This window comes from Protopterus annectens, chromosome 9.part0 (assembly GCF_019279795.1).
Source record: "Protopterus annectens isolate FY-2018-M chromosome 9.part0, PAN1.0, whole genome shotgun sequence".
Classification (NCBI taxonomy): domain Eukaryota; kingdom Metazoa; phylum Chordata; order Ceratodontiformes; family Protopteridae; genus Protopterus; species Protopterus annectens.
In genome coordinates, this window is record NC_056743.1 from 1,923,299,325 (window position 1) to 1,923,314,776 (window position 15,452).

The window sequence follows — 15,452 nt, forward strand, 5'->3', positions numbered from 1 at the left end:
TGACCCAGAGACAATCTCCCAGGGTCCCAAAGGGGCTAAGGCTTCTATGGCTAAAAATCCTGTACCCTCTGAAAGGGACTCCAGAGCACTAGATAGGTGGGGGAAGAAGGTTTACACCTCAGCTACTCTAGCTATGAGAGCACTAAATTGTCAATTTCACATGCTTAAATACCAGCAATTCCTAATGTCCCAAATAAAACAAAAGATGAGCACACACCCTCAACAGTCTGAATTCAAGGAAATGCAGGTTCTGTTGCATGCAGCTGAACAGGTGGGCAAACATACTTTACAATGTGGATTTGATTCCTTGGAAGCTTCCTGTAGAGCAGCTGTTACTGGGTCTGTTATACGTAGGCATGCTTGGTTAAAGGAACAAACTCTGCCTGATCATGTTAAAGCAAAGTTACTAGATGCACCCTTACAGCAGGATGTCTTATTTGGGGTTAAAGCAGAAGAGGTTTTAAAGAAAATGGAGGATAAAGCAAAATCTATGCAGACTGTCGAAAGATTTCTTACAGGTGCAGCCCCCACACTTCAGCAGAAATTGGCCAAAAAAAAATTGGTCCTTTCCAGCTTCTGACAGACCACAGAGGGGTAAATACAGGCGCCCAAAGGGCAGAGGACAAGCACAAATCCCTTACAAACCTCGCCAATGGGGCACTGCAACACAGAAGGGAGGAGAAGACCGGTCCCAAACTACTAGAAGGCAAACACAATGACTTAAACCTCAAACTGCCAAGCAAAACTCTCTTGGTAGCTCCCTTGGGAGGAAAATTAGCATTTTTTACAGACAACTGGCGCATCGTCACAAAGGACAAATGGGTCCTAGATATTATCTTACAAGGATACAGATTCCATTTCCACACCTTGCCAAGGATAAAAGGAATGCCAAACCTGCCACAAAATTAATGGGCAGAGGCACAAAAACAAATTACAGCTCTCATGGACACGAGAGCCATTCAACTGGTACCTACACAGGAGCAAGGCCAAGGATTTTACTCAAGGCTCTTTCTAGTCCCCATAAAGGACGATGCTTGGACCTTTCAATTCTAAACACCTTCTTGCAAGCACCCAAATTCAAGATGCTAACACTACAGCAGCTTCTTCCCATGTTGGGCAAGAAAGCTTGGCTAGTAACGGACCTCAAGGAGGCATACCTGCATGTCCTTATCAGACAAAATTGCAGAAGATACCTCAGTTTCATTGCAGGTTCAACCCATTACCAATTCTCTGCACTGCCCTTTGGCTTATCTACTGCGCCCAGGGTATTCCCAAAATGCCTGGCACCAGTAATTGCATACTGCAGACAGAGGAATTCAAATATACCCATACCTGGTCGACTGAATCATCCAAGCAGAATGCAAGGACATTCTCTTAAAACATCTGGATTTTGTAAAACACCTAAGTTGCCTAGGCTACACAGTAAACGAAAAGAAATCAAAACTAGTGCCCTCACAAGATGGCATTCCTGGGTGCCAGCTTGAATACAACGGCCCAGATGGCTTATCTGACGCCAGACAAACTACAACTAACTCAATACTTCAAAACAATGGCAACAAAGACCCAACTCCCTGCAAGAAAAATTCTGCAGGCGTTGGGCTTCATGGCATCTTGCATACTACTAATACCATTTGCAAAACTGCATATGAGGAAATTACAATGGTACCTAAAAAGCGTATGGACTCGACACAGCCACAGCTTGGAAACAATGATACCTCTCATTCCCTGCCTTCAACAGGAGTTTCTGTGGTGGTCACAGGCATGTCACCTCAAGGGTCAGCCTTTCACCTTACCCCCAGCCAGGCAAACTATGACAACAGATGCATCGGACTATGCCTGGGGGGCACACATGGCAGGACGGTGCGTTCAAGGCATATGGACTGCAGATCAAAGGAATCTGCATATTAATCAAAAAGAAATGCTAGCTGTACAGAATGCTCTGACTGCCTTCAAGGACCTCTTACATCCAGGACAGCTTGTAATCAGGACAGACAACACCACAGTAATGTGGTACATAAACAAACAAGGGGGTACACACTCCTACCCTCTATGCAGGCAAGCAATGACCTTGTGGAACACAGCACTGGCTTACCAAGTTCAGTTACAAGCTCAATTCCTGCCAGGAAAAAAGGATACATTGGCAGACTATCTAAGCAGAAATATCATGGATCCCCACGAGTGGAAACTGGATCCACAAGTATTTGCAGCGATAACTCAAAAATGGGGGCGCCCAGACATAGACCTGTTTGCCAACCCCCAAAACTTATCAGCTATCAAAATTTTGCACAAGGACATTTCACCATCAAGCTTGGAAAGTGGACGCACTCTCATTCAGTTGGAAAATGCTGACAGTAATATGCCTTTCCTCCATTGCCCCTTCTCACAAAGGTGCTGCTGAAAGTCAGGATGGAGAGACCCCGAATGATGCTCATTGCCCCAGACTGGCCACGCCAGCACTGGTACCCACTATTAAGCAATATGGCCCAGGGCCAACCATGGATTTTACCACAAATTCCTCATCTGCTCACACAGCAAGGCAGTCTGATTCTACACAGCCAGCTCAAAACCTTAAATTTGGCTGCATGGCAAATCGCCTAAGCAACCAGCCAGCTCCTCTTTCACAAGCTGTTATGGATGTTATTCTGGAGGCCAGGAGGCCCAGCACCAGGAAAGCCTACTCAGACAAATGGAAAAGATTTTGCGCCTGGAACCAAGCTAAAGACCAAAATACCCTTCAGCTGGACATGCCTCAGATTCTACAATATTTAACTGAGATGTTACACAAAGGACTTTCTTTTTCATCTATTAAAATCCACGCCTCTGCTATTTCAGCTCACTACAACACTGATCCTCCCTTATTTTCACATCCACTTCTAAGGCAGTATCTCAGAGGGGCCAAAAACATTAGGCTTCCCAGGAGAGCGCCAACACCAACTTGGGACCTCAATTTTGTTCTGGAAAAACTTACGCTACCACCTTTTGAGCCAGCTTTCTATGGAAGACTGCCCTGCTGCTAGCAATTACTTCAGCCAGAAGAGTCTCAGAGCTACAGCTAGAAGAGTCTCAGAGCTACAGGCACTAATGGCAGTAGAGCCTTTCCTCATTTTTCGTCAAGACAGGGTTTCTCTACGAACTAACCCCTCCTTTATGCCAAAGGTGGTATCCAGTGTGGCTCTAAATCAAACCATCCATTTACCCACCTTCTTTCCAAATCCACAGAACAAAGGAGAGACTCCTGCATTTCTTGGACATTCACAGGCAACTACGTTGCTACTTGGATAAAACTAAGGTTTTCAGAAAATCTGACCAGCTTTTTGTATCCTATGCTACAGCATCGCAAGGAAAGGCAAACAGACCATTTCCAAATGGATAGGACATTGCATACGTTTTTGCTACACCCATCATGGAAAACCAGTTCCTGCTAGCATAAGGCCCCACTCTACCAGGGCAGCAGCTACATCTATAGCCTTCTTCAGGGGGGTGCCAACCAAGGATATTCTGGAAGCTGCAAGTTGGAGTTCAGTACACACCTTCACCAAGCACCATCACTTACCACTTTACTCTAAGACTAGAGCTGGCTGTGCCACTGCAGTTTTGCAGGGCCTTCTAGCCTCCTCTAACCCTGTTTGACTCCACCTCCCATCCTTAACTTTGGGATTCTACCCAAGTGTGATGACTGCAGCAGGGTAACACGATGAACATAGTACAGTTTTGTACCCGCCATAAATGTAGATGTTAGATTGTATACCCTGCTGCAGTCCAGGTTACCCTCCCTCCATCCCTTCTGACCTAACTAAAACCTTTCAATACCTTAAAATCTGATACAACCTTTGTGGTGTATTTGCTTTATAGCTGGGGGGATGTTTTGTTTGTGCTAAACTTTTATTATTGGTGCTATCTACTGACCACCTTTTGGGGGGACACCTGACATCTGGGACAAGAAAAACTGAAGAAAGTGGCGTTGAATGCCTCTTGTATACCCCTGGCGCACTGACGTCGGGGAAGAAGCGACAGCAACAGACGCCGGACCAAGACTTTGGAATTCAGGCAGACTGTGGGACCGCCTGACGACAGGATAACCCAAGTGTGATGACTGCAGCAGGGTATACACTCTAACATCTACATTTATGGTGGGTACAAAACTGTACTTTTCGAGTGTTTGAGTGATTAGGAGAGGATGACATCGTTGGCACAATTCAGTGTTGGGATACTTGATCTAGGAAATGTGATAGTGTCACTTTAAAATGGAGGAGTAGGAGATGAAGCTGTTTTCAAGGGTGCCAGGGTGATTACATTTCAACTGTCCAAAATCTTATCGAAGGTCACTGAATTTGTCATGTTTTTTTGTAAACTTTTTGATTTTCTTTTCTGGTGAATCACAGGCGATTGCAGTAGGTTAATGCCAGACATGAAAGTGGAGTTTTATACTTCTAGTGGTTCAGAAAATACATGTTGTGACGAGATGCATGGTAGGGGTTTAACGCAAAAGTACCGAATACTTATGTGCATCAATTTTTTAGGGGGTGAAGATAGTACTAAAGATTGTAAGGCAAACAGTATTTTGGGGAGAATTACCATCTTAATAAGCAATCTTTATTCTGTGGTAAAGAGAAATCTACTCCAGTTTGTGACTAAACTTAGAATGTTATCAACAACCTGTTGAAAGTTTGTTTGCATCATTTCTTTACTGTTGGACGTAATGGTTCTGCAATGTATTTAATTTGATTGCTATTCCAATTGAAGTTGGAATAATTTTGTTTGAATTTATTAACAATGTATTTGTTTTATTATGATTAAATTTTGAGTTAAAGATTTCTTCAAACTGGCCCATAGAACTAATTGTATGTTCTAATGAATTATATTTCCTGTTGGTAAAATATCAGCAAAGCATTAACTCTAATTCAAAATATTTTATTTTGATACCTTTAATGTTCTTATTGGATCTGATATTATTAGAAAAGGGTTCTATAGCTAATGCAGAAAGTAAAGGTGATAATTGACCGCCTTGTTTTGTGCCTTTTTTCTAGTTTAAAAGAATTGGAAAGAAAAGTATTGTATCATAAGCACAAGTTATTGTATAACTTAGAAATTAGTGCAATAGGCTCAGGTGAGAAAATATACACCTTATCGCACCCGTTTAAAATACGTAGTCAAAAAGCCTTATGTAAAGAGACTAATGACGGAAAGTTCTTTATTTTTATTTGCATAATGTATGTATTCTTATTATATTAACCTGCACTTGTCTGTTTAAAGTATATCCAGTTTGTTAATTAGTTTAGGTATACATAAATTGATTTTGTTAACTAACATGGACATGAGCATCTTGTAGTCCATATTTAAAAGTGAAATGGGTCTATATGATGAACACTTTGTGGGATCCTTATCTTGTTTTAAAATGGGTGATAAGGGAATATTTCAGTGATTGGGGGGGACATCAGCAGTTGTTTTGTATTTCTTAATATATCTTATCTAATATTGTAATTGCATCCTCTGGTAGTATTTTATATAGTTCTGATACAAGGCCCTCTAATCGCGGCACATTGTTTTAACTTTTTAAATTGATATTTTATTTCTGTTAGTGTATGATCTATCGATGTTTTATTTGTTCACGTGTTTTATTTATATTTTCTGTTGGAAAAGTTTCAACTATATCATTATCTAGGTCCATTTGTATTATTATTTTCATAAAATAGTTAACACCCACAAGAATAGCTTTAATATATGTTCTTACTTTATTATTTGTTATTTCTTTGATATGATTTAGTTTATTCATTTTCTTATGATTTTAAGAGCAAGTTTATGTGAGCTTAAAAGGTTTACTGAATATACCCAAAGTTTTAATTTTTTCCGGGTGTATTGAAACTTTATGATTTAGAATTTCAACATATTTTGTATTTGATTTTAAGCTCAGACTGACTGATAATGGCATCTGGTTTTAGATTTAACGTTAGTGTGTATTTTTGGCCTCTAGTATATTCAGTCATTTGTGTCATTCTCTTGTTTTACTAATAAGGTAGCTTGTAACTTCCATTTAAGTAAGCCTTTAGTGAATCCCACAGGGCAAAGTCAGATACTTCAACATTCGTGTTTATTTTTAGGAAATGTTGGGTATCTTTAACTTACCAATCCTTGAATCTTTTATTTTAATAATGTGATTTATTTGTCAGTTTTTAAAATAGTTTTAAAGATTATAGCATTATGTACATGAAACTATTGAAACTTTTTTGATATGTGATTAGACATTGTTTGAGAAGTTCATCAATATTTATTTTCTATATGAATAATGGGTAAATTGAAGTGTTTGTTTTCCTTGGCTGATGTATAGCCTTTAAACAGGTTTTCAGATTCTTTATTATAAGTTTACCAAACTGAATATCTCTACAATAATCTTTCCCAGTACCTCACATTATCTCCCTGGTCTACTATAGGGAGGAAGACTGTTATTTTCATATTTATTAATTTATAGGTCAGATAATGTATATTTGTCTATTTTATTTAGTGTGTGTAAAGTTGTTCATAGGATCATAAGTTCAAAAATTAGTACCATACTGTCCTTTGTGGGCCATTCCAAGCCCAGCCATTTACCCCATGTGAGAATCACACCTGAACCTTGTGCCTGCAAGGTGAACACCTTAACCAGTATGCCAACCTCCCACCCTTGTAGACATTGATTCTTTAACTGTATACATATTTACTTATTCTGATTTTTCTATTTCTCTTTATATACTATGTCTTGTACTATTACTATAGTCCTAGGTTTTATATTTTAGTTTGTTGTTGAGTATCATTTAATAGAAATTTTTTATATTTACCATTGTGTATTTGATGCTCTTTAATCTAGCACTGCTGTTAGCATCAGTCCTATTTTCCCTTAAATGTCTAATAGTATCAGAAAAAACTTCTGAAAAAACTCTTCACTTTTAAGATTCATACTTTCCATAACAAAACGTATCTCAGAACAATTTATTGTCATTAAAGAGAGACAGTAACAGAGAAACACAATCATAATATGTTTCAGAATTGACATTCCGTAGGCTAGTATATAAATTATCCTTTTGGTATACTGCAAACATTCAGAACTATTTTAATAATGGACAGTGGTTTAGAATGCAGATGTCAATCTATTCTCCTGTTGCAATATTCATTACAGTAAGGAGGTTGCTTCCTGCAACGCTGCCATCTGGCCAATATACCAAAGTCTTTGCTCCTGGAGGGTACGTATGACGTCTCTTGTCAGAGCCATAAACCGACATAGGGTATAAAAGTGAAGTCTGCATGTACACTCTTCAGAATTTTTCTGCCATAGTGAACATCTGACTCCTGTTTGCCAGGTCCGAAAGCAGATCGTGTTTTTTTTTCAGACGACAGGTGACTGTTTCTGTTCCAGACTAGACCGCTTTATCTACCGATACAGATAAGTGCCCTGTTTTTTTTTTTTTTTTTCTTTCCTTTGATTACTGTTATGATGTACATATCAACTAGAAAGGTGAAGTGTGCTTGTGGGAGACAAATTCCTCAAGGACACGCACGAGAAGTGTGTATTTTGCTTAGGCAAGACCCACGACCATAGATCCTGCCCCATTTGCAAATCTTGTGTCCCCAAGACTCTTTGCAGCCACCTGAACGCATTAAAATTGTATTTAGAAAATCAGAGATTACGTCTTGCTCTTTGGGATGGAAGGGGGAATAGGCCTGTCTGATGAGCCGCCAAGGAAGAAGGCCAGGAAAATACAGCCGGAATCCCAGGCGTCCGAGTAGATTTTTGAGGCTGATGAACGCTCGGGATGTTGGAGCTCAGTTTCCAAACCAGGCCCGGGAACCTTAATGGATGCTGGGATGGCGGAAACTTCAGGTACGTCCGCTGAGGCAAATCGACTATCGGACCCTGATGGTGGCGGGGAACCACCACTCACTCAGTCGGAGGGCCCTGCTCCTGCAGTCCCACCCAAACAGACGTCTGCTCTGTTTCTTTCTCCACTGGCTACCCCTTTGGAAAGAAAACAAAAAGTTAAACATCCTGAACCGCAACCGGATCCTGGCTGGGAAGTATTTTCACAAAGCCTTTTTAAAGCATTTCAGGCTTTGCAAACACAACAATTACCTCCTGGATCCTCTCCTCAACCACCATTATAGGTATCAGAGGGTGATTGCTCCTCTTCAGAGGACTCTATTAATTATGAATCTCGCATAGACTCTCCCAAGGACATCATTACTCATGAGTCACAAGGGGAAGAATTCACATTTGGAGACGGTCTCCCTCATGGGGGAGCATTTTAAGTGGAAGGCATCAGAAGTATATTCTGATACCAAGAAAAGGTACTTTGACCTTTTACAAATAGAGCAACCTTCTCCTTCTGCTGTGCCCCCATTACTGCCCACTTTCCAGGATGCATTTTTGGCTGCCTCAGTCCCCAGACTCTCAGCCTCCAGCTCAAAACGCCCTGACCGTTTCTATAAGGTCCCCCAGGAAGCCCAGTTCCTTTTTAAAAATCCTCCAGCAGTTGTTGCAGTCTTTGCTGACAAAACTTCAAGACCATTACCTTCTGCTGCTCTATACCCCACAGATTAAGACAGCAAATTCATGCATAGATTAGGGAAGAAAGTGTATACCACCTCCTACTCTGGCTGCAAGGGCTCTCAACTGTCAAACACACACATGGCTAGGTATGTCCTGGATACCATCACCAAAGCCTCTACCTGCCTTTCTGAGGCCCCTGACTCGCCCATTAAAGCACAAGACAACACCCTGCTTTCCACAGCATCCCAAGTGACTAGACACTCTAAGTGCAGTTATGATGCTGTGGAAGCCTCATCTAAATCTACTGCATCAGTTTTGAGGCGATATTCCTGGGTGAGGCTACAACCTCTCCCTATGGATGTTCAAACAAAATTGCTTGACACACCCCTGGACAAATAAGGCTGTTTGGCTAAGCTTCTGCAGAGCTTCTCAAATCCCCTCAAGAAAAGGGAAAAGTAACTACAAAACCTTAAGCATTTACTGGTATCCCCTATACTCTGATACCACAGGAACTGTCCACAAAAGCCTTCCTTTGTGAAAAGACCATCCTCGCACACAGCTCCTCAATGTAGACATTCAAGGAAAAGCTCTACTCCCAGGTTTCCCTCCATCTCTTCCACCACACCTTTTCAGAGTCAGTCTGACCAATCCGGACCACCTCCACTGTGACTTGCCACCTTTAGACCCAACCCCCCCCCCCAGCCCTTCATCTCACCCTCTCCCTGCCCTCCTGGCAGATAACATCAGTACAATGGGCCCTCTCCATTATTCAGAGGGGATATTTCATGACTTGGTGGATGTTACCACCCTTCCAGGGTATTCCCCAACCAAAAAAACAAACCCACCTTTTCCCACCCATCATTCAACTCCTAGCTCAGGGTACCATAGAACAGGTAACCTGCCCACAAAGAAACATACTTCTACTCCAGAATGTTTCTGGTACCAAGGAAAGACCGCCCATGGAGGGCACTCCTAGACTTATCTTTCCTAAACCTCTTCCTCAAGGTACCCAGCTTCAAAATGATTACCTTACCACTCATTCCAGCACAGGCTTTCATGGTAGCCCTGGATTTGAAACGTGCCTACCTGCACATTCCTATACATCCAGCCTACAGGAAATTCCTCCGCTTTGCAATAGGTTCTTACCATTATCAGTTCTCTGCCTTTCCCTTTGGACTCTCCACTGCTCCTCGAGTGTTCACAAAGTGTCTAGCCCCCTTCATTGCTCACTGCAGGACTCATAGTATACAGATATACCCATATCTAGACAACCTGCTCATCCTTCAAGACCACAAAGTTCTTCTACTCCACCTACAACAAGTAATGTCCACCCTAACTCCTATTAGGGTTTACCATAAACCACAAAAAGTCCCACTTGACCCCCTCTCCAGACTTGTTTTCTTGGGATGCAGGATCAGAACAGAGGGAATGAAAGCCTTCATCCCAGACCAAAGAATCCTAGACCTTTGTACTTCAAAAACAACTCCTTACCCACTCCTTCTTGACAGGTCGGGAATTCCTGAGAGTGTTAGGCCACATGGCATCCCTTATACCCATGTTACCTCTGGCAAGACTCCACATGTGAAAAATCAAGTGGATCCTAAAAAACTTATAGGGCCAACACTCCTAGCTCCTGGACTCGCCCTTTCCCCTACTTCTATGTCTGAAGAGGGGACTCCAGTGGTGGGTTTCAGCACTTCACCTCAACCAAGGACCCCCCCCCCTACAGATTCCAGCCCCCTTACAGCAGGTCTCCACAGATGCATCAGACTTTGGGTGGGGTGCAGTGCTTCTAATAAACCAGAATAACTTCTCTGTGCAAGGCAAATGGACCTACCCAAGACAAAAGGACCATATCGACATCAAGGAAATGAGGGCATTACTGTTAGCCCTTCTAACATTCAAATCAGCTCTTCAAATAGGAACCCTAAAAGTAATCACAGACAATATGACTATCATGTGGTACATAAGCAAGGGGGAACAAAGTCCTACTCCTCCCCCCCCCCCTAGCAGTCTGGCCATCCAGATATGGAACCCAGCATCAGCACTCCAGATCCACCTGGTGGCAGCATATATTCCCTCAACAGCAAATGTCATGGCAGGCAAACTCAGCAGAACTTCAGTTCCCTCTCATGAATGGATGCTTCAGAGAGAGAGGTATTCCTGGACCTTATTCACATGTGGGGTATTCCACAAGCGGATCTCTTTGCCTCCTCTTGCTCTTAATGGTATAAGAGTTTGAAGTTTTGCTGTTAATTTTTATTGCAGAAGTTATTTTTTTATTTTAATAAATCTGTATACTAAACTGAGTGAATTCATCTGGCCTGGAACTTGTGGTGTGAGGTTTGGTTTGTTCTACAGTGTGGTGCTTCATTCAAATAAAACAACTTGTCAAATACTCCAAGGCCTCCTTTGAGAAAAACTTACCAAGTACAGCCAAGGGTAACTGTAAGGCCTTTTACATCTACATACTACATAACCCAAAGGGTAAGTACCCAAGCATGTGTAGAACTAATGGTCAATGGTGTCTCTCTCCTCTCACTCACACTCACAGATAGCAAACCTGTTAGCGGAGAGGTTTGGTGAAAATTTCACTCCCTTATCCCCTCTTGACGTACAGCAAACCTTCCCACAGACAACTCCCCACCCTACATATCTGAAGAGCAAGGTCCTTAAAGCAGTGTCCAAGGCAAAAAAAAACAGCATCTCTGGGACCAGACGACAACCCAGGTTGTCTTCTAAACAGGCTAAAGCATGAACTAGCATCACCACCAAGTACCCTTTTCAATCGTAGCCAAACCACAGACTTTGTTCCTGAGGAATGGAGAACAGCAACAGTTATTCCCCTCCACAAAGGTGGCCTAGCAACAGATCTGGGGAATTACAGACCCATAACTCTGACCAGCCTCCTCCATAATTCCATGGAACATATCATTATGGCCCTCATAAATGATGACATAGGTCACCTCCAAACCCTGGATCCTACCCAATTTGGCTTTGTGAAGGGCAGATCCTGCCTGTTGAATCTAGTGGATTTCTTTGAAAGTGTGACGAAGACCATTGATGAAGGCATATCTGTGCACACAGCATACCTTGACCTGGCAAAGGTTTTCGACAGTCCCACATTCAGGCATTACCAGTAAACTTGGCAAACTGAATATAAACCTGTGCATTGTAAGATGGGTTGCCAACTGGCGCTCAAACCAAACACATGCTATCAGTGTGTGACTTCACATCAGCCAGCAGACCTGTTGTCAGTAGGTTGCCACAGGGGTCAGTGTGGGCCCCCTACTGTTTGGTATATATTTCTCAGAAGTTTAGGTCAAAACTAAGTGGTTGTGGCTGAACAAATTTGCACATGACTGCAAACTAGGTGCAGTCATTGAATCCCCAAATGATGTCCGTATAATCCAGGAGAGTCTCACGTAGACCAATGACTGGTGTATTAGTGAGTTGTGTCTGGCCTAAAGAGCACTTCGAGACCCAAACCTAATGAACTTGCTGCATACCATTAAATCAAACAGGACTAGGGCTACCCATTCCAAGGATCAAAATATGGCCTGCGACTTAAATCTGTCCCTCTGGAATGTCCTATTCATCACCCAGCAGCTGCCGCATGTTTGGAACAAGCTACCAATTCATGTGAAACGGGGCACCTCTATGACACTGTTCAAGAAGAACCTGGACGAGTAGATGGGGCACCATTAATTCTTACCAAGGCTAGAGCCCACAACCCTCCTGGACATGGGCAATCATCACTAAATGTCGTCTTTGGTGTTGATTAGCATTTCTATGGTATTACATTGGGATGAAACAGCTAGGCTTAAAATGACCACCGGGTCAATAGCCTAGTAATCTCTTATGATCCTATATGTATGTAAAAAAACTATTTTTTATACTTTGTTTGTAATATAGCATGTGTTTCCTGGGTGATATTGCATGTCAAGTGTACTTTCAGTATCACACTACTGGACCATTTTAAAAACCTAGAGTAACTTAACATGCCTCTTTAATGTCATTTGTTGCACAGAGTATTATATTTAACAGTACATTACTGAACTATGCCAGGATATCAGGAAGTGTGCCACCTAACACAAGTTTCATCATAATAATTATTAACTTTTAATAAAATGAATAGATTTTTAAACTCTAAACTCAAACAAATGGCTTTAATTTCATATATAGCTAAAATAATCAAACTCTAAACATTTTAAAAAAGGAAACTAGTAATCATTTCAAGTAAGGAATGATGCACCTTGTAAAAAGTACATTCTGTACCCCATTTTAAAAAAGGAAACTAGGAATCATTTCAAGTAGGGAATGATGCACCTTGTAAAAAGTAACATTCTGTACCCATTGATCACAATTCAAGCACTTTAAATTAAAAATAATTCATAACCATGGAATACATTTATTTTCATTTGTCCTTCAGTTTTTTATTATTTTTGTCTTTTAACCAACCATCTTTTGTTCCATTTCTCTTCAAAGAAGTTGATAGATTCCGGTATATTTCTTCTGGGGTTTTGATTCCGGTACATTTCTTCTGGGGTTTTTTTTTTCTAGGATTTTATTTTTATGTATAAAGTCCATTGCATCTTCTAAGGTTTTAAAAATCTTTCCTTCTGGAAGGTAAATCCTTATTTTTGCTGAAAACAAGAATTGTGCTTTAATATTGTTTTTCTTTAAGCTTGTATACTATTTTCTTTAATGTCACCAGTGCTGAATAGTTATTGTCATTTCCTTTCATTTTAATTGGATAATTAGTTTATGCCGCTTTCAAGACTAAATCCCTGTCTTGACATAAAAAATATTATAAACACTGACCTTGATGAAGGTGTTTTAAAAAAAGATGTTAGAAAGTGATCTATGTGCCCTTTCGATGCCAAAGGAAAAGCCAGGTATTAAGGAATTGAGTCATACTGTCTCCCTCTCCTTTTTTCAGGAATCCTGTAAATCCTGATGTTCCTTCTAGATCTGTTCTCTGAATTTTCTATTTTTTCCCAAAATAAGTTTTGTTTCAGAAGAAATTGTGTTCTCATTTTCACATAATCTTCCGTCAAACTCAGACATTGCCTCTTCTATAATCGAGATTTGTGATTGCTTAAGAAATTCACTCGGCACTTAAACTTGTTGTTTACATTCCTCTTAAAATTGTCCATTTTGCTTTCTAATTTATCTGTCTTTTACAGATAACTCACTGATGTCACTTAGTATAGCCTGTATGTATTTTTACATAGTACTGCCCTGTACGCTTAGACATTTAGCTCTTTCTAGTTTTCTTGACAGGAAAAAGCAATTAGTTTTTGTAGTAAATATTTCAGCAGAGTTTTCACTAAAACTCCAAGTTTTGAAATATTCTCGAGTGTGTTTTTTTTTTTTTTTTTAAGATCCTGTCAAAAGTTTAAAATGAAGCAGGGCTAAAAAAAAACAAGTAAAAACAAAACAAAAAAAAAACAGTGCTGTTAACTGCTCACCATCGTGGCCACACACACACACACACACACACACACACACACACACACACACACACACACACACACACACACACACACACACACACACACACACACACACACACACATTCTTAATACTATTCACATTTACAGAAAGCACTCTGAAATTTCATTTTCCCTTGTCCTTAGATTCATGGTTTCATAAGATTATAGCCAATTACTAGGCTAGCTGCCTTAATAGGGCATTCGGAGCCTAGCCAGTTTCTCTCCCAATATTGAAAATCGAACCCTAACTTGTATCTCTGAATCTAACACCTTAACCATTATGTACAGCTAATCGTTGAGTTGTTCTATTCTTTTTTCATCCATTTCCTTTTTCTTTTTTTTACTCTTTTTTTCCATTACTACCTCCAAATTTAGGTCTTCTTCATCTCTTATATTGGAGCCTTTCTTGTCTAATTTTTCTACTGTTCCCACTTCTAAAGTTTCTTGTGTTCATTTTATTTTCCATCCTCTTTCCTTACTCATATTTTCGTTGTCTATGCACAGATGTCCAATGTTGTTGGTTATAACATTTCAGTTCACATTTTTTTGCATCATGTCCCATTTCACCATAAATATAATATTTTTATTATCACAACTACTTAACAAATGTCCTTTTCCAAAAAAAAATTGTCCACAGTATTTTACATCATCTGTATCGCCTCCACATTTATTCACTCTTGGTATAACGTAGAATTTTTTTCTTGTTCTATTTTTAACACAGTATTACAATCCCACCCTCCAGTCCATAAACCCCTTTTATCATAAACTTTTGCAGTGTCCAGTACTTCTTTGCACAAGGTTTTCAAATGCCCTTTCAAAGTCTGTTTTTACTCTGTTCAAAATTGTACATGATTTTTTTTGGCTCCCAGTTAAATGCTTTTATCACGTAACGATTCTGTGTGTTAGTCTCTTTTTTTTCATATGTTCAGTAAAATTTTCCATTGAAAGTCTCAAATGTGATTTCCGAAGTCTCTTTTGTTAGAATAAATGCTCTTGCACGGTTATACCCAAGGGAACTGTTAAATAGTCGCACACTTGGTACTGTCCATTTCTTTGTTTTCTTTATTTTGAATCCTTACCAAGTACTTCTGCTGTTTCTTCTGCCTCTTTCTGTTCTGCTACTCCCCTTTTGCCTTTGCTTACTTTCTCTGCTTATGTTTTCATTCATCCCCTCAACTGCTGGGTTTGGATTAGACCTCTGATCCGACTCTGCCGTGTTTTCCAGATTCTCTGATCTGACTCCCGAGCTCCTCCCTTTACCCATAATGCTCAGCTAACCTAACATACCTCAGATACGGAACCGTCTTTCATGAGCAATCGGATATTTTTTTTTTTTCCTCAGGACTAAGTTTTTTTTTTTTGGGGGGGGGGGGGGGTTGTCAAATTTTTATTACATTTCTACTATTTTCTGACATTTTCTCACTTGTCCTCCCTTA

At 40.4% G+C, this 15,452-nt stretch overlaps 1 protein-coding gene across 1 annotated transcript in view; it reads left to right on the plus strand.

The window, feature by feature from the left end:
- Positions 1-15,452, plus strand: part of DHPS (deoxyhypusine synthase) — a gene marked incomplete in the record, with an annotated part of 571,286 nt that overhangs the window by 206,900 nt on the left and 348,934 nt on the right.